The sequence below is a fragment of the Oryctolagus cuniculus genome, chromosome 18 (assembly GCF_051225735.1).
Source record: "Oryctolagus cuniculus isolate XC-2025 breed Fujian yellow rabbit chromosome 18, ASM5122573v1, whole genome shotgun sequence".
NCBI lineage: Eukaryota > Metazoa > Chordata > Mammalia > Lagomorpha > Leporidae > Oryctolagus > Oryctolagus cuniculus.
This window is the reverse complement of record NC_142884.1, coordinates 42,169,788-42,191,075: the sequence shown is the minus strand read 5'-3', so window position 1 is coordinate 42,191,075 and position 21,288 is coordinate 42,169,788. Positions and strand designations below refer to the sequence as shown.

General features: G+C 47.3%; 1 long non-coding RNA gene across 4 annotated transcripts in view; it reads right to left on the bottom strand.

Moving 5' to 3' along the window:
- Positions 1 to 9,069: 9,069 nt before the first annotated feature.
- The window catches only part of LOC149120946 (uncharacterized), a 38,722-nt gene continuing 26,503 nt past the window's right edge, over positions 9,070 to 21,288 (bottom strand). For 2 of the 4 annotated variants that reach the window (XR_016225484.1, XR_016225481.1), the window contains exons 2-3: positions 16,631 to 16,748; positions 9,070 to 9,211 (exon numbers count right to left, since the gene is read on the bottom strand). This is a non-coding gene — a long non-coding RNA (uncharacterized LOC149120946). Of the gene's footprint in view, positions 9,212 to 16,630; positions 16,749 to 18,973; positions 19,179 to 19,335; positions 19,480 to 21,288 lie in introns of those variants that run through there. The other 2 variants (XR_016225482.1, XR_016225483.1) reach the window with 2 other exon arrangements.

The following is a 21,288-nucleotide window of genomic DNA, read 5'->3' as shown; positions in this document are numbered from 1 at the left end:
AGATTTATGGTCCAGGATCTCCTTCACTTTGCGCACCAGAGAATGCTCACTGATAACACTGGCTCTGAGAGGCCACACAACAGAGAGGGAGAGCTAGGATCTGAACATGCCTCTCCCCCATCCCTAACATACCACACACCACCCACAGATACACCACATCCACCACACACACACACACACACACACCACACCACATCCACCACATCCACACACACCATACACATACACATACCACACATACACGCATCACACATACATCACAGACACCACACACACACCATACACATCCACCACACACACCACATCCACCACACACACACATCATACACATACCACACATATACACACACCACACATATACGTACCACACATACACACACCAGACACACACACACCAGACACACATACAACACACACATATGCCACACACATCACACATATACACATACCATACACACACCATATATACAACATGCACATATAAACATAACACACATACCATATACATGACACAAATACACACCCAACAAACACACATATCACACACACATACACACAACACACACACCACATCCACACACACCATACACATACACATACCACACATACACGCCTCACACATACATCACAGACACCACACACACACCACACACACCATACACATACACACATACACACACACCACACATATACATACCACACATACACACACCAGACACACACACACCACACAAACATACAACACACACATATGCCACACACATCACACATATACACATACCATACACACACCATATATACAACATGCACATATAAACATAACACACATACCATATACACAAACCATATACACATACCATATACAACATACCATATACAACAAACACACATATCACACACACATACACACAACACACACAATATGCAAGACACACACACCTCACACATATCCACACACACCACATCCACCACATACACACACTACACGTACACACATCACACATCACACATACACCACAGACACTACACACGTGCTACACATATACATACCACACAAACACACACCACACACCACACACCACACATAGGCACATCACACATATACCATACACACACCACACACACCACACATACACACACCAAAGATAACCCACACACACCACATCTATCACACACACACACACCACACATACACACACCATACACTCACACCACACACACCACACACACCACACACACCACACATACACACACCAAAGATAACCCACACACACCACATCTATCACACACACACACACCACACATACACACACCATACACTCACACCACACACACCACACACACCACACACACACACCATACACATACACACACCACACATACACATACCACAGACAACCCACAGACACACCACATCCACCACACACACACACCATACACATACACACACCACACATACCACACAGCACACACATAAACACACCAGACATATACACACACCAGACACACAAACACACCATACACATACACCACACACATCACACACATACACATACACACACCACACATACACATATCACAGACACCACACACAGCATACACATACACATACCACACATACACACACCACACATACACACATCATGGACACCACACACACAATACACACACCATACATATACTCACACCACATACACATCATATACATACACACCACACATACACATCATACACACCACACACAAAACACACACACCACAGACACACCACATACACCACACACACACCATACACATACACAGAACAGACATACAAACAGCACACACATACACATAGCATGCACACCCCCCACACATACCATACACAGACCACATGGCACACACACGACATACACTATACAGCACATGCATATACATGCCATACACACAGCACACATATACCGCACACATATACCGCACACATATACACACCACACACATCACACACACCACAGATACACCACACACACAACACACATACCACACAGCACCCACATACACACACCACATATACATACCACACACACCCAACAAACACATACACACACCATACACACACCACAATATACACACCACACAACACACACCATATTCATGACACACACATCCAACAAATACATACACACACCACGTATATACAAACATACCACATACACATATACACACATATATACAACACATACCACACACATACACACCCCACACATATACACACACTACATATACACACCACACACACCATATACATGACACACATGTCATATATATGACACACTCACCCAACAAACACATATACACACCACACACACATACCATGCATATACACACACCATACACACCATACTCACACACCCAACAAACACATACACACCACACACATACACACAACACACACATACACCACACACATCACACATGTATACATGCCACACACAAACCATATACATGACACACACCCAACAAACATATACCACACACACACACACATATAGATATACATAGATACCACACACCTCACACCATATATACAACATACACAAATCACACACACACACCATACACACCACACACACACACATAACACACATACACATAACACAAATACCATATACATGACACACATACACACACAACAAACACACATACACACAACACACATCATATACACGGCACACATACACCCCCACACACATACATACACATCCATACATTCACACTTCTATGCCCAAGCCCTAGCCTCCCTTTGGGCGGTCAGCATGTTCAGATGCAGCCCACAGGCGGTGCCCTTGCGATGCGTTTAGCTCCTCTTACGAGACGAGAAAGACACAGGAGCTCCCGTTGTGCCAGCAAGCCCTGAGGAGAGGGCGTGGGAGCCCCCGGGGTGGCAGGGGGAGTGCACATCTGTGACCCGCGAAGCCACCTCCACCAACCACAGAAGGGGCCAGCACCTTGCTCTTGGCTTCCAGCCTCTGAAGCGGTGAGAAACCCACTCCTGTTATTCACATCCTGGTGTCTGGTAGCTCCAAAAGACGTAGAGATGCTCTCCACAGAAGCAGGCCTTCTCCTTTCTGCAGAGAGCTTGGATGGGCTATGAGCAAAGCTTTGGAAATATGCCAGACTTCACACATAGATTCTCGAGGTCCTGTCCCAGACGAGGGAGAAACACAAATTCCTCCCTTTCCCCATAGAATGTAGTCTGGGACGCTATTCCGCAAAGCCATTTTCGTTCTCCTGGTATAACCTAGCACTGCACCGCACTGTCTCCTCCGAGTCAGGTGTGCATCCGGGACCTCTTAGCCAACGTGTGCACTCTTCCAGGTGCGAGTCGGAGGAGCTGGTGTGGCCACACTCACATTTCCTCATTGTCTCTTGCCGTCTGCCACAAGAGCCAACAGCAACCATTAGCCAGGGTCAGGGTGAGGAACCACAAGGCAGAGCCCGCCTTGTCACACTGTACCCCGACCTGCTACATGTGAATGCCGCACAAACCTGAGTTGTTCAAACCACTGAGATTCGGAGCTGATGATTGTGGCCTAACCCACGCTGTCCTGACCACTAACAGTTAGGTCCTTTCCACACGGGGGCTGAGTGTGGGTCAAGGTCCAGGCCCATTTGTTCCATGGAGGTCTCCCCAGCTCCACTAGTCTGGAAGACTCGCGCATCCTGCCTCACCAACTCTTCATAGGGCCTGGTTCTTATCTTCAAGGTCTCAGCTCAGACAGGGTCCTTCCGGGGCCTTCCTCCACCAGAATGCAGAAGAAGCCGACTGCTTGCCACCTGCAGCCTCAGCATTTGCCAGAAGTGGATCCAATCTTGTGTGTTGGTTTTCCCACCAGAACAAAAGGTGTTGAACTGCAGTGGCTCTAGCATCACCGAATCCTGTTGGCATCTAGAACTTTCAGAAAGTTTGTTGAGTGAATAAGCAAATGGGAAGGAAAGAAATTTAGAAAAACCTGTGTGTGTGTGTGTGTGTGTGTGTGTGTGTGAGTGTGAGTCTGTTCGGGGAATTGGCAAAAGCAGAAACTTCTCTCCTTCAAACTCATTGCTCATCAGATTTTGATATCTGACATGAGTTTCTTTTCATTTAACTTTTAAAAATTTATTTGAAAGGGGGAGAGAGAGAGAGAGAGAGAGAGAGAGAGAGAGAGAGAGATTTCCCATCTGCTGATTCACTTCTCAAATACCCACAATAGCCAGGGCTGGGCCAGTCTGAAGCCAGGAGCCAGGAGCCAGGAGCTCCATCCAGGTCTCCCACGTAGGTGGAAGGAGCCCAAGTACTTGAGCCATCATCTGCTGCCTCCCAGAGTGTGCACTGGCAGGAAGCTGGGTCAGAAATGGAGCCAGCCAGTGAACCTCAGCACTCCAAGGTGATTTGCTGGCATTCCAAGCGGTGGCTTAAACCCCGTGCTACAAGCCCACCCTCCAGGCTCAATGAGAAGACAATGTTTCAATCCCAGTTAGTAGCCCTACTCATTCCCATCATCCCCTCTGAAAGGCTGTCTGGCTTCCAGTGGGCACCACTGTTTGCCTCCCTGGGCCATCCCGACTCTCCATGGCCACGGCCTACCCCTCTGCTCTGCGGTGAGTTGCATGCATATGGCCATTCCTCAGAAAGCCACCCAAGATAGGGGCTGAATCGTGATGTCTCTGTTTTCAGGGGCACCCAGCCCCGGTCCTAGAGAAGGAGTGCAGGGAATGCCTGTGGGGCCATGAGCTGTGTTCCAACTTCTGTGGTCCTCTCCCACGCTGGTCTTATCACCCCAGTGGGATTGGCATTGCTGGAGGACATATCCTTTAGTCCTCTTGTCTTCCTTCTGAGGGCCTAGTTTAGTGAATATTGATTGACTTCCTTCCTCTGTGGCAGGCCCCATCATGCTTTGCCTTTCTCATTGGCTGTGGAGACCAGGAGCTCACAGGAGCTGCCAGTCAACTCTCTGTAGCTGCAGGAATCAGTAAGTTGTGGAAGAGGGCTTCCACACGTGTCTGATGCTGTGGCCTTACCTCCCAAATCCCAGAATCCCACATTACAACACTCTATCTGAATAAAGATGTTTGTCTCAAGTATTTGGGGGGTAAGTAATTTTGGACTTGAAATTCATATGCCTGGTAAATGTTAGCCAAGTGAGTAAACAATTGAATGGTGAAAGCCAAAATGCGCAGTGAAATTAAATTTCTCTGTCTTGCCTGCAAATGGCATCAAGAGAATCAATTATACCTGGCATGCACTCTCTTCATTTTCTGAAACTTTTTGGGAACATCAAACTACTCTTCAAACAGAATCTGAAACAAACTGGTTCTCTCCCTTGGCTTTTCCTTGCTGTGAAGCTCTTAGAAACTCTCAAAAAAATGCCAGAAAGATGCTGTTCAGTTCGGTCGTAATACAGTCAAAATGCTGCACACACACATGTGGAGCTCCCCAGATGGGCACCACCTTCGTGCTCCACACAGGACAGCCTCGTGGCCACAGCAGGCTGTCCCGCGTGCCGGGCAGAGAAACACGTGGCTAACACTGATGGCAAAGGGTGGGGTTCTAGCAGACGGAGGTACAACCTAAGTGGATACTGAGGAGAGGATGGCTAACTGCCTGGTTGTAGTCACGGATGGCTTTGAATGGGGGCCTGAGCTGAGCTTTGAATGCTGAGCCGCAGAGGACGTTTGAGGCCATCCAGAGATGATGTCAGAAACAGGGGCGTGTGGAATGGTGTGTGGTGCCTTTTGGGGAACAGAAGGTGGTTCCATAGCGTGTGCAGGGCATTTCCATGCTGTTTCCAATCTGTTTTCATCAGTTTTATAGATTCCCCAACATGCAGCACCAAGCACACACACACAAACACACACAAACATACTCGCTGGTGTTGACCTAAAGTCGACCTGGTGTGCTTCTGGTGGTTCATGGAGTCTGCTTGGGCTCATGCATGAGTGTGCACTCACAGGAACTTGGCCCAGGGAAACACTGGGAAAATATCATCACAAATACGGCAGATACATGATTCTCTCCATAATCCTGTATGTCTTTTTCTTCATTTGCTTTGGTGACATTCAACACTCTCTCTCCTCCACATCTCTTTGATACACCCAACAATTCAGCAATGGCAGCTGCTAGTCCCAGATCCTCTTTGCCACCTGAAAACCAGACAAGAAGAGGCTCTATCACCTTGTTCTTGGAACTGGTCAGTGTAAGAACACAGTACATGCCCAACTTGTCTAATGGATGAATGATCAGGGACCATTTTGGATGAAGGCTTCATGGTTTTTCATGTAAACTCACATCCCCTAAAAAGACTTTAATTGTCAGGGTTAGTGACATAGATCTTTATGGCACTTCGGCAATGTAAGGGCAAGTTCAGAACTTCTCAGGGCTGGCTTTGCGGTACAGTGGGTTAAGTTGCCACCCACCATGCTGGCATCCCATATTAGTGCAAGTTTGGGTGCCAGCTACTTTGCTTCCAATCCAGCTTTCTGCTAATGTTCCTGGAAAGTCAACAGAAGATGGGCCAAGTCCTTGGATCCTTGCCACCCATATGGGAGACCTGAATGGAATTCTAGGCTACTGGCTTTGGCCTGGCCCAGCCTTGGCCATTGCGGCCATTTGGGGAGTGAACCAGAAGATAGATCTCCCTCTCTCTCTGTCTCTGTAAACTCTGCCTTTCAAATAGATAAATCTAGAAGAAACTCTGTTTCTTCAGCTTCATTCTGGTAGACTGGCTCCACACTGGTACCATGGAGAGGGATGACACGGGGAGGTGGCATGGAGACCCCCACAGGCTGGGACCCAGCGGGGTTGATGGGGTGCAGTGCTCCAGCTGCAGGGCTATCATTCTGGTTATGGGTGAGGGTAATTGCCTTGTTTAAATACCAGGAAGTTATTTTTGTTTTCATGAGCAGAAAAATTACCTGGCATGGTTTTCAGAAAAGGATGTTAGTTAATTGCAAGACTTAAACCTGGTGACAGCTCCTGGCCAGGGACAGCGACATGACACCCAACTGCCTCCCATTCTCCCTCTCTCACTCAACTCCTGCTGCCTGTTAAAACCTGCCAGTAGGACTAATTGGACTACAAGGGTTTTCTAAAAATGTATGTTCTAACTGAATTGTCAGTTTCTTCCCTTGTGTCCTTGGGGCATGTCATACCATTAGCCCCTATGACCCCCTGAAAAGAGAGGGGGTCCGAGGAATGAAATAGAGGGTAGGAGAAGGAGCATGACTCAACAGCACCATAGTGAGCAGTATGAAAATAAATGGGACTTAGTGGGTAATGTGCCCAAGATGCGTCCTATTTTGTAATTCTGTCCAGGTCCATTTCTAATGAGTCTGTAAAGAGCAAAACAAGAAGGGTCTTCAGAAAGTTCATGGAAAGTACACATGAAAATATTGTGTATGGGTTTCAAAATTTTTCTCCCACCAAAATACACTTAACTTTTCATTCTATTTTTGCACCCTCTTTTTGACATGTGTTCGTGTGCATTTCTATCCATCTCTCTGAGCCTTAGCATCTTCCCAAACTCCTGGGCGTCTTGGAAAGGGGGTCACAGTCTCCTAGAGGTAGCTACAGTTGAACTCTAGGGGATGTATATACATATTGAGAGAAGCAAGGGCCAGGTAAGGGCTGGGTGACAGCCACACAGCCCCAGGAACGTGAGCAAAGTTGACCTAAGCAGCTCAGTTGGTTCCATCAGAGAGAGCCGGCGGTTCTGCCACAGCATCCCCATCGCCACGGATGCTCAGAAGGGAACAGTTTTATTTTATTATTTTTTTCATGCCGCACAGTCTCATGACTCTCATCTTTCCTCCAAGTCCAGCAGCTAGCATTTGCACGACGGTGATTTATTTCAATTCTCTTTTTATTAATAGCTTCTCATATTTGGCCAAATCAAATCTTTTTGCTGCTGCTCAGAATGTTAATGCGAGGCCCAGGCGGAGGAGCTGCTTCTCAGGCCCTTGCACAGATACACACACACATATATTTCAAGCCAAGGGACTTGCCCTTTAAAATGCCTTTTGCATTTAGCTCAGAAAACGAAACGGGATTCTGCAGGCTGGTGGGCTGGCTCTCTCCCCATCGCACCTTCCACATCTTTTAAAACTCAAACTCACTTTCTCCACAATGGTTTATAAAAACCTTTTTCTATTTACCTCTGTTGAAGGATTTTTTTTTTCATTTCTACAAGTCATTTCCCTTGAAATGAGTTTTGAAGATTTGTGTACTTTTAATAGCATATTTGGAAAAGAAAGGGATTTGTCAGCTTGTGGATAAGACTATTATGTACATAAATATTCACAAAATATTTTGGGGTCTATGAGGACAAAGCTATGCATCCAATCTTGAGCGGTCTTCTCAACATAATGCAGTTTGTGAGTTTCTTTCTTGAAATCTTGTCTTTGTTGATCACTTTGCTTCTGACTCAGTCCTTGATGAAAATGTCCTTCAAGCAGGAAGATGCATGGCTCTGCCTTATCACCCTCACCTAGTGCAGGAGGTTGCAGCTGGGAGAGAATGTGTGACCCAGTTGGGGACAAGATTGTGTCCAGTGGAAGTCACGGCCTCCAAGTTCAGCAGCACACAATGGTTTTTAAATCAAGCTTAGATCAAAGTCTTCCTTTCTTGCTCTCAGTGGGCCTCGCGTCCAGACAGAAGACCTTCCTCCCACATATGTGCATTTGCCCAGGCAACGGTTCGCTGTCTGTGCTGGTGGCTGCTGGCAACAGGGCTGAGGGCCCCACACAAGTGGGTCATCATTTTGGAAGGAGCTGAATGAGTCTTGTGCTGATGGAGCCAATTTATTTTCTGGATTACTCATTACAGCTTAGCTTAATCGACTCCGTGCTATTAACATGAGGTCGCATTGGGCAGGGGTGACCAACAATGGGATCTGGAAGGGCAGGAGAGAGTCAAACGGGAGGAAAGGAAGTTTCAGGCTCAGACGCAAAGCTGACGTCGAGGAGATAACTAGCAGTGAACCCACAGCAAGGGGCACCTTTGACTCAGAGACTTGAGGCTTTGTTGTTTTCTTCTCAGAATCTTTTTTTAGAGCATCACTGTTTATTATGTGGGTTTTTGCAAAACAAAATAAAGCACAGAAATGCAGTGTGTGGACAGAGTTAAAATACTGAATGGTGATTCGTCTTCTCTTCAAGAGACCATGACTCCTACTTCTGGCAAAAGAAAGGGGTTGCTGTAAGTGGAAACAAATCGGCCATTAGTGTCACAATTTTGCCCAAAAAATGATGTGTAAATGCATTTCCCCTGCTGCCTATCATGGGAGGTGAAAGAGGAGTGAAAGATTTTGTTTTGTTACTTCCTACCTTGGCACCATGGTATTTTAATTGCAGTAAAACACACAGAACATAAAATTGGCCATCTTAACTATTTTTAAGTATACAGTTCTGGAGTTTTAAGTGTATTCACACTGCTGTGCAGCTAATCTCCCAAAGTCTTCATCTTGCCAAACTCTATACCCCTAGACAACTCCCCATTCCTCCTCCCCTGCACCTGCTAAGCACCTTCCGGGTCTTTCTGTCTTCTCAGGGCCATCGGAAGTGCCTGTGCTGTAAAGACTCTTTCACTTGCAGGGAGAAGAAGCCCCTGGAAAGCACTAAAGCAGCAGAAAGAGTGCACAGGGTCCAGAGGCTCCGAGGAAGGGCTGAGCCACGAGAGGCAGGGAAGCCTCGGGAACACACAGGTCCGCCCCTTCCTGGATCCTTCCTTCTTGGAGCACATCAGCTCCTTCTGCCCCTCTGCAGAGGGGCTTCTACTGCATGGCAAGGCACACACCTCCCAACAGCCCCATATCTGCTTCACCCAGCAGAGATACAGGGATCCACCAAGCTCTTTGGTTCCAACATATATTCCTAGGAAATGGGCTTATTGATTCAAGTGGATTATATTGATCCACTGATCAACCAATCTTACTGATCAATTGGACCTATCAGCCAGCCATGGCCAGCTTGGTATGGATGCTGTCATTGACTCAGCTTAAGTCAGATGCCCATCTCTGGCCAATCAACTCTGGTTAGGGGAGGGACATGTAAGATCATGACCAATCCCATGGAGACTATAAGGATTTGAAGGCTTTCCCAGCAGAAAGTGTCAGAAGGACTGGGCAGATGTTAGAGGTGTCCACCATCTCGTCCTTCCCATCGTCTTCCTCCGCCAGCTGCCCATGAACTTCAAAGCCACTCATGCACTGCTCACTGTGCCAACCATTTTCTAGGAGATACCCCCTTTCTTGATCATCCTTTCTTGCCACCAACAGGAGTGCCTGACACACATGGCCACGTGTTCTGGTGCGGGTGTGTGTTTCATGGATTACTGTTAGAATCCTCAATGGAATTTCCCCAGTGGAATTCTTGGTCTTCACAAAAGGTACAAAAGGAGGAGACCTTCTCAAGGCTGTTACCCTAATTCTCACAGTGGAATGGGAAGCATCGGGATCGTCCAATCAGCCCAGCTGGAGCAGCTCCGGGCTGCTGGCAAGAGGACAGAGGCATGCTATCATTAGCACTGCCCTAATTCCCTTGTGTTTTGACAGGGGAGGCTCCATCTGCATCTTCCAGTTGGTTGGATTATTCTTGCCTTTAAAAGACTTGCCCTGGTGGGCCGGTGTTGTGTCGTAGAGGATAAAGCCACTGCCTGCAACACCATTATTCCCTAGGGGCTCCAATTCTTGCCCCAGCTGTTCCACTTCTGGTCCAGCTCCCTGCTAGTGGCCTGGAGAGAGCAGCAGAAGATGGATCAAGTGTTTGGGCCCCTGCCACCCATGTGGGAGACCCTGATGAAGCTTTTGGCTTTCAGCTTCAGCCTGGCCCCAGCCACTGCGGTCACCTGAGGAATGAACCAGTGGAGAGAAGATCTCTCTCTCTTTCCACCTCATCCTCCCTCTCTCTATAACTCTGCCTTTCAAATAAATAAATACATCTTCTAAAAATAAAGACTTGCCCCAGCACTCCAGTTGAGTCCATTGCCCACCAACACCAGGACTCCACTGTGTACCAGCTGGAGGGCAAAACCCGACTGCGTCCTGTGAGGCCTCCCTGCCAGGCTGGCCAGGGCTCCCAATCTGCAGTAGCAGTGACCCCACAGGGACCCCCAGGGAAACTCAGTGTTTCCCGGGCTCTCCCAGTAGAGCCGAAGCCCTCGGTGGTGTTCGTGTGAAGGCCTATTTAAGCTAACACGCATGGGCTGGGCAGCTCCCTGTGCATTTTGCAGATCATTTGTCCCAACTGGGCTTCCGTAGATGCTCTCATAGTCTGCTGCTCAGTCTGCTAAGTGCCATTCACAACTTTGAAAGATGTTTCTGGCTACAAGCATAGCACCGGGCTTTCTTGCCTAAGCAGCAAGTAGAATCATAGTATTTAGAGTCAAGGAGGTTTTACTATGCGGCAGGATAAAGGGAATCATTTACTGAGTGCTTACTGCATGCTCACAGTGCCTAAGATCGTGCTCAAAAGAGTTTCAGCTGTGCTGAGGAGGCCCCGCGTACACCACAGGGGAGCCGTTGGCGGACAAACTGCTGCCTGTGTCTGCCTCGAGTCCCTCTCCCTTTAAGCAGCGCAGTCGCCTGACTTCCTCCGGGGAACCACTCCTACTCCACTCTCCGACCACGCGGCTTTATAGCACCGCCCCTTCCCACGAGCCGCAGCCGTCAGGAGAATCTGGGCCAACTAATACTAAGGTTGCATAGTTCTGATTGGGTCATAAAGGGGCATGTGACCCGAGGCTGGCCAATCAGAGTAATTCTGGGGACTTTGCGGACAACAGTTGGGAGAGCCTTGGTTTTCTGCCTGTTCTTCAGCTGATGAGATGGTGATCCAGACTAGCTGGTGGCTGCGGGCTTTCCCCACGACACAGATGAGGAAAGTAAAGCATACAAAGTTGAATGAACCATCTGAAGTTAGAGTCAGCTGGAGGAAAATCTGGGATTCAAATCCAAGCAGCCTGGTTCCGGAATCCGTGCTCTGCTGGGGTGACTTTCACAGAATCCGTGCACCTCTCATTGCCCAACAGAGACTCTATGCTCCTCATAGTTGCTACTCCTTACGGAAAGCTCTCCCAGGTCTACTGGCAGGATGATTTCTGGCTGTGGGGTACACCCGGCTGAACCATGGGTAAAGAATCCAAGGATCACAAATGTAGGAGTGAGGTAAGGCAAATAACCCACTTAGAATGCCTTAGACAAAGGATTAATAACCTGCTTTGGGTTCCTACTTCCTTTGAGAATTTGAGGAAAGTCATTGGTTATCCACGCTTCCAAAAATAAATCTGTGTGACAAAGTTCTTATGACTACAAGTGACAAAAGCCCAATTCAAATCATCTTGCTATAAAAGGGGAAAGTATTGCTTCATCTAACCATGGTGAGACCACAGTGCAGCCAGGTCAGCTGGAATCAGGGACAAGGCTTTGGCCTCTGTATTTGCTTTTTCTGTTTCTTTGTGATGATTTCATTCTCTCTTACGCTGGTAGGCACCGTGGCTGAAACTGAGTCTCATTTCACATTGAGATATTTGGGGATCCCAGTTGGCTGTGGGTTGTGGGCTGACCCCTGTGGCTTTAGGAGCAGAGAATTGTGATAGCAACAGTAACCACCTGAGGAAGAAGGTGTATCTTCAGAAGACAGGGTGTGGGGCAGACAAAGCCAAGATGACTTTGATGAAGAACCCAGGGAGGGAGTACCTTGACCCAGAGCCTGAAATTGTAGTTTGCAAATAGAGAACTGAGGCTCTTGTATGACTGAAACACTGACCTCAGGTTCAATTATCTCACTATTTCAAGGGAAATGTTTTGGTCAAGATGATCCAGAATGTGGCCTCCAAATTTTTCCTGCTTTCACGAAGAATTAGCAGCAAAGCGCATATCCCTGTGCCCTAGCAAAGGGAAAATTACTGTAGAAAATTACAAGAAGATGTGAATTTCTTCCTACTGGGAAAATACCGTGCTCTGTGATCAGGAAGTGTCTCGTGTTTCCAAATGTTAAGAGAGAAATGAAAACACATTAGATCAAATTGGACTTGACCAGTTTTCTACCTCCGGTATTAATTGTGCAAAATCAGAAATGCTCAAGTGGGATTTTAAAGGCACCCCCCCCCCATACACACATACACACACACACACACAGACAACTCCAACTGAAGTCTCCTTCCATCTGTCCTCCGCACAGATGCCAGGTCAATTTGCACAAAACACCGCTTCTTTATGGGTCTCAATCAATTTCCAGTGTTCAAGACCATGTGCAGTGGGGCTCCCCTTCCCACACCAGCCTCATCTCAACATTGAGGGTTTGCCCCCTGAATCCTTAGAGCTTTGTGCTTGTTTTTTCTGCTCTAGCATCCTCATCTCATCCTTTAACTTCCTTGGCACCACCTCCTTTGTCTGAAGCCTCCTTCCTGTTTCATCTCCGTAGAGGACTAGCCTGCGAAGCAGTGTTTGCCCGTCTCAGAATGTGCTCTGACTCATTGCAGTTTTCCTCTGTTCGCTCCACATGCAGGAAACTGAGAACTGCATGCTGCATTCCCTAGGCTTTCTTGTTAATTGACTTCCAAGTGGACTCACACTGTAGGAGCTGGGAAGCCAGAGGACAGTTCTGAGAGGAGACACCTCCTCTGGGGTCAGCTGTAGCCTCTGGGTACCAACAGTAGCCTTTGCTGTGGCTCATCTGGGCTGCCTCACTGATGCTGTGTGGCTTCCCAGGTCTCCCAGTGTAACTGCAGATTTGCAGTGAGTCCCTCACACTCATTCTCTTTATTTGACTACTTGGACTGGATTGGATGAATTTCTTCCTGACTGGAAGCAATGGAAAGAAGAATCCACTTCTCTACCTGCCCTCTGACCTCCTGCAATCCACATCACATATATTCACTTCTTTCAATGAGATTTCTTAACTTTGATATAGGAGCACAGTCTGTACTGTTCCAAAGAGCACAAAATAATGAACAGTGGGAAGAAATTTTTCTTCTTGTTCTAGCTACTCAGTCCTCTGTTTAGAGAAAATCAGAATTAATAGTATCTTCTATCTCCTTCCAGAGATTTTCTTTGTGTGTCTGTGCATGTTGGTAACAGCGGGAGCATCTATACCCATGGACTTTGTATTTTCATTTGATAATGTGTTTTGGAGAGCTTTCCCTAACCATACAGACAGATCCACTTCAGAACTTTATTGACTGTCTGGAATCTCCTTTTATGGATATCATAGTTGATTTAACTAGTTCTCTATTGGTAAATATTTGTTAGGTTTTTTTTTGTATATTTGGCCATTATAAAGTACCTATATGTATACAAGTTCTGTCAATTCCTAGAAAAATTACTAAGGCAAAAGTATATAAATGTGTATTGGCTAAACAGAGTCAAAGTGTCTTTTGAGGTGCCGGTGCTATGGTGTAGTGGGTAAAGCCACTACCTGCAGTGCCAGCATCCCATATGGGCGGGGGGTTCGAGTCCTTGCTCTTCTACCACCTATCTAGCTCTTGCTATGGCCTGGGAAAGCAGTAGAAGATGACCCAAGTCCTTGGGCCCCTGCACCCACATGGGAGACCTGGAAGAAGCTCCTGGCTCCTGGTTCCTGGCCTTGGATCAGTTCAGTTCTGACCATTGTGGCCAATTAATTAGGGAGTGAACCAGCAGATGGAAGATCTCTCTCTCTCTCTCTCCTTATCTTTCTGTGTAACTCTGACTTTCAAATACTAAAAATAAATTTAAAAAATCTTTTTTAAAAAAGTGTCTTTTGAAGAAGTTGTACCATTTCACTTTCCCACCAGTTAAGCACTGTTCACCCACAAACTTAACAAAAAGTGGGTGTTATCAGAAGTTTTGCATTTGCCAATCTGGTGGGTGACAAATGTTACCTCACCTCCACTTGCTCACCTGGGGCTACCTCCACAGCCATCTAATGCTTTTTGTTTATTGTGATTTGCAACACTCCATTCTGCTACTATTATTGTTAGGGCATGAGTTACTATTGTCTGAGGGCCCTCCATGCACCTGACTTCCAAATACAGCCATCCAAAAGCAGGATATTTTCCTTGTTGTGTAGAGGGAGAAACACAGCTTAGAGAGGCCAAAATCCAGGCATTTGTTCAAGACCTCACAGCTTGGAGGCGAAGAAGCTGGAATTCCGCCACAGAAGTGTTTGTCCCCAAGGTTGTGATCTTCCCACCACACTCTATCCACTGTTGAGTTACCCTTGGCTGGGGAATGTTAGTCTTGGACTTCTTACAGTCAAGGTCAATGTGCTACACTGTTTGGTACATGAACGAAGTGCCAAACGCTCAATTAGAATCTGCTGGTCAAGTAGAATTCCTGGCCTAAGATACTCCTTACCCACAACAGGTTTAGTAAATTGTGAAATGCTTTATAAACGGCAACTTTTCTCCCCATGAAAGCAACTAGTACAGCAGGCGCCTGGTCCAAGGTAAGAATTTAAAAATTATGTACTGAATGGATGAATGAGCTTGGTCGTGTTAGGGCAGCTTTCCCGTCCTAGAGCTGGGCAGTGAAGTAGAAGAAGATTGAGAGATGCTTGGACCCCAGGACGCCCTGAATGCACTCAGTTGTCCCTCGATCCACAGGAGATTGGTTCTAGAATCTCCTGCAGATGACAATATTCACAGATGCTCAAGTCCCTTAAATACATTGGTGTGTTGTTTGCATATAAGCCACACACATCCTGCCATATACTTTAAATCACCTCTAGATTACTTACAATAACTGAGACGCTATGTTAATAGTTGTTACAGAGGCCAGTATGTGGCACAGTGGGTTAATCCACTGCAATAACAAAGGCATTCTATACTAAACTGCTGGCTTAAGTACCAGCTGCTCCATTTATGATCCAGCTCTCTGTTAATGCACTTGGGAAAGCAGCAAATGATGGCCCAGGGACTTGGGTCCTTACCACCCATGTGGGAGACCCAAATGGAATTCCTGGCTACTGGCTTCAGCCTGGGCTAGCCCTGGGCACTGTGGCCATTTGGGAAGTTCACCAGTGAATGGATGATTTCTTTCTGTCACTGTCTCTCCTTCTCTGTCACTCTATCCTTCAAATAAATAAGTAAATGTTAAAAATTAATTGTTGGGGCTGGCGCTGTGGCATAGCAGGTAAAGCCACCACCTGCAGTGCCGTCATCCCATGTGGGCACCTGTTTGAGTCTTGGCTGCTCCACTTCCTGATCCAGCTCTCTGCTATGGCCTGGGAAAGCAGTGGGGGATGGCCCAAGTCCTTGGGCCCCTGCAAACCCGTGTGGGAGACCCAGAGGAAGCTCCTGGCTCCTGGCTTCGGATGGGCCCAGCTCTGGCCATTGCAGCCACCTGGGGAGTAAACCAGTGGATGGAAGACCTCTCTCTCTGCCTCTGCCTCTCTGTAACTCTGCCTTTCAAATAAATAAATCTTTAATAAATTAATTGCTGTGCTGTATTGTTTTAGGGAAAAGTTGTGTTCAGTAGAGATAGAGCCATCACAGGCCTACTTACATGTTCACTACACAGTTGGATGAATCCAGAGGCAGACTCTGGATACAGAACATCTGTATTTCATCTAAGATTCTCCAATGCCAAAGGTGAGGGTAGCTCTCTGATGTTTCCCGATAATCAGGCAGAACTCACCTGTATCGGCTCTGCTCCAGCTGAACGGCCTGGACAGGTGAAGGACAAGGGGAGGTAGTCATGTCACATGGAAGGACCCATGGGTACTCCATTTAGAGCCCCACTGCTGATGGGGAATCTGTGGAAAGACAAGAAACACCTGCAGCTCTGACAAGATGGGGATAGGGTGATCCCCACAAGAACCCGTGGGCCCCCCACAAGTTAGCAAGAAACTGTTCATCCTGGGGCTGATGCTTTGGCACAGGGGGTTGGGCCACCGCCTGTGATGGCGGCGTCCCATATGAGTGCTGGTTTGGGTCCTGGCTGCTCCACTTCTGATCCAGCTTCCTGCTGATGTGCTTGGGAGGGCAGCAGAGAATGGCTAGTGCTTGGGCCACTACCACCTACATGGGAGACCTGGATGGAGTTCCTGGCTCCTGGCTTTGGCCTGGCTTTACCCTGATCATTGCAGCCATTTGGGGAGTGAATGAGAGGATGAAAGCATCCCCCCCCCCCATCTATCTATCTCTGCCCTTTGAATAAGAAATCTTTAAAAAACACAAAATCTGGCCGGCGCCGCGGCTCACTAGGCTAATCCTCCGCCTTGCGGCGCCAGCACACTGGGTTCTAGTCCCAGTCGGGGCGCCAGATTCTGTCCCGGTTGCCCCTCTTCCAGGCCAGCTCTCTGCTGTGACCAGGGAGTGCAGTGGAGGATGGCCCAAGTGCTTGGGCCCTGCACCCCATGGGAGACCAGGAGAAGCACCTGGCTCCTTGCTTCGGATCAGCGCGATGCGCCGGCCGCAGAGCACTGGCCGTGGCGGCCATTGGAGGGTGAACCAATGGCAAAGGAAGACCTTTCTCTCTGTCTCTCTCTCTCTCTCTCACTCTCCACTCTGCCTGTCAAAAAAAAAATTTTAAAAAATAAATAAAATGAAATAAAAAAACACAAAACCTATTCATTCATAACTTCACCTAAACTAAAAAAAAAAATCTGTCTCAGTCTCCACTCAAGATCAAGAACGACATAAATTGACCACTGTTTTACTAACAGACTATCAGTCCTTACTGGGTCTTTCCCCAAACTTTTGTTTTATTCTTGCAGAAGGGACTTCTTTTGCTCTTTCTTTTCTGATTCTTCAGTTGGATACTGAGTATATTGCCAAAAGTTCTTCATTATAAAAACATTTTAAGTTTTGGATCACTCAGTCTATGCTTCATTATTAAACATCTATTATGTATCTTTAAAATACAATTGTGAGAAAAATCTTTTCACCAAGCTGTGGTCTGAAATTGTAGCCTAAAACGTTTCTGCTTTTGGAGCCAGCAGTGTGGTGCAGTGGGTTAAGCTGCTGCTTGCAACGCCAACCACCTGTATGCCTTGTAAGCACTGGTTTGAGTTCCATCTGCATCACTTCTGATGCAGCTCCCTGCTAGTGCACCTGATGCCTCCAAGTGCCTGGGCCCCTGCACCCACGTGGGAGACCCAGATGGAGTTCCTGGCTTCTGGTTTTGCCCTGCCCCAGCCTGTTGCGGCCATTTGAATAACGAACCCGAGGACAGAAGATCTTGTTTCTCTCTCTCTCTCTCTGTTTCTGTAATGCTGTCTTTCAAATAAATTTTAAAATAATCTCTAAAGAAGTTTATAGTTTGGGGAATTAATTAGGCTTTTGTGTATTTGCTTTGTTTGTAAATAAGTAAAGGGCCAAGTTTTATAGATAATTTGTGGATACAGCAGAGGAGCAGAAATGTGTGTTCTCAGTTTGTGACATATCAAGTATATTGCAAGCTCTTAACTGTGCTACTCATATATTTGCATTCCTTTCCTCTTTTAATTGATGTGTCAAATTCAAAAGGACCTGCCGCAAAGTCTCCCAGTACCAATATGGTCCTATCAGATTCTGCATACATTTCTCAGCATTTCTGCTACACATATTTTGTTGCATAAAAAAAAGAATCAAGTGTATTATTCCTGGGCATTATACTTTTTCCGACAGGAATTTCTTGTGTTCCTAACAGAAAAGAGTTTCTCTGTGCCCAGCAATCCTGACACCAGATCTGAGGGTTTCATCTGTACCAAGCAGGTCTCTAACTCTCTGCAGACCCCAAGTGGTGCCCTAAAGTTCCATCCAGTTCTCACGCTGAGCACCGCGGCTGGCGCACACCTTGTGTTGTGACCTAGGTTAGCCTAGCACTAGGATTTCGGGCTCTTGCCTTTTACTTAGAGAAGAAGTCTAAGCACAGGCTCAAACAGCATGCAGCATGGTAGAGTTTAGGGTTTATTTAGGGAGTGAGGAGACTGCACAGGAACATGAGGGCTTTATTAAAGGGGAGTGGGCTGAGAAGGGTAAACAGGAATCTCCATACCAGTCATTGCAGGGGTCCACGAGGAGAGGAAGCAAGGCCCGGAGCGCAGACCAGAGAGCACCCCTCCCCCTCTCCACTTCTAGAAGGGGAATGGTGACATAGTCTGATTGACAGGCGCGTGGCTACAGGTGAGATTACATGGGGGCAAGGTGAGAGTGTGGCCTCCAGCTCCTGAGCCTAATCTATCTGCCTGACCTGTCCCATAGCACCTACAGGTTAAGCTTTCAGTCCCACAAAACTCCACACTCAGATGCCTGTGGCAAGTCTGGGCCTTCTGAGCTGGGATTCCAGCCCCCTCCTGGAATTCTATCACTTGTTAAAACGCCTCTCAGAACTCATAAAGGCACTTCGCTTACACTTACCTGTTTATTATAAAGGACTCAGGCGTAGGCCGATGAGAGGGACGCATAGGGCAAGGTAAAGGGGATGGAGAAGGGGGCGTTCCAGTGCCCTCCCCAGGTGAACCTAAGAACCTCCAGGTGTGGCCCCTCACATTAGTTGTTGAAGAGCTCTCATCCAGCCTGCTCACCAGCACAGCGCTCCCCTTCCTGGAGGCTGGGGGCCCAGGCTGAGACCATCTAGGAGCCCCATGCTAAGTCATTTCATTATCAAAAAACCCAGGGTGGTTTGAAAAGCGGGCTCTTATGAGTAGCTAAAAACTCCTTAGTCAAGAAATCCCAAGGGCTTTAGGAGCTGTGGACACTCGGTCCTTGGGCACTGAGGACAAAGGCCAATGTTTCTTATTATAGCACAGGTCCTTTGAACGCTTTAGGCTTCCTCCTTCTCAAGAGTGGCTGCATGTTCAAAGCACAGGCTACTATATTCATTTGCACTTTCCTCTATAGTGATATACTTGAATTATTTTAATATTTTCAGCAATGCTTTTTAGCCATGATTCTCTCAGCTTGATTCTGTGGCTGGAGGGGAGCAGAAGCCCAAGTGCTTTTGGACATCAGGGCACAGTTTTATCAGTGAGGCCCCTCAAGACTACAGGGGATGCTTTTATGAATGAAACTTTCTCCCTTGCTGACCTGCTTCCTTGGTGACTGATCCCTGGGAACTGATTTTACTACTCTGTCATTATCATTAAAACAGGAGGCAACAAAACAAACCATCCCGCGCAGCTTCCTTTAAGTTGGAAATGGAAGGTAGGTGGTAAATGTGCTCACCAGACAGCCAGCTGTGAGCCCAAGCCCTGCTCAGTGCCTCAGACGTAGACACTAGAAACCACCATCTCCCGGGCTCCTGCTCCCTCTCTTACCTTAAAGCTTCCTCGCCCTGCTTCTAGGGTGGCAAACCAGCCACTCCCTAAAATTAACTCACTGAATTAGGGAGTGGTGCACCTGACCCCACCAGGGCTCACACAGTCATTTTTTTCCCCTACAGATGCCATCTTTATGTTTGCTCTTGTTGTAAGGGTTTTCTTTTCTTTTTTTTATTATTGGTTTCTATATTTGAAAGGCAGAGTGACTAGGAGAGACAGAGAGAGAGCGAGAGAGCGAGCGAGCGAGTGAGAGAGATCGTCCATCCACCAGTTCACTCCCTAAATGCCCTCAACAGCCAGGGATAGGCCAGGTCAAAGCCAGAAGACTGCAACTCCATCCTACTCTTCCATGCAGGTGACTGGGACCCAAGTACTTGGGTACCATCTGCTGCCTCCCAAGGTGCATCAGCAGTAAGCTGGATCAGAAGAAGAGTTGCAGGGACTTGAACCAGTTCTCCGATACAGGATGCAGGTGTCCCCACAACACCTGCCCTAGGCCTCGAGCAAAAAGTAACAGCCACCTGCACAAAGTGCACAGACTGACTGGAGCCCACTGTGCCATCAGAATTTCCTAAAGGACACAATATCACCAATGAATTGGAGGACGGCAGTGGAATTGCAGACCAGCCAGGAACTTGGACATGAACTGAACACTCACCTCTCAGCCCCCAGCTCCAATCTGTAAGAACCTTTCTCCCTAACTCCTCAGGGAGCCTGGGAGTTAAGTGCCAGCTGCCTGGTTCCTTGCTCTGTGCTTTGTAATAAATAGCTTCTTTCTCTCACCAGTCTGGTGTCAGTAAGCTGACGGGCTGCATGTGGGGAGAGCAGACCCAGTTTGAGGGGTTCTACCGTGATTCCAACCAGTTTTGGGGGTTTCCTATCACAAGTACAATCTAGGACTGTTCAGAAGAGAAGAAATCTTGCAGATAGTATAAAGACAACTTTGACATTTAATCCAATAGCATAAGAACGTACGAGATCAAAGGGACTCTGAAATTACAGTTCCATGTGGCTGCTGTTACAGAAAATCACCAGGGACTGTTACCGAGTT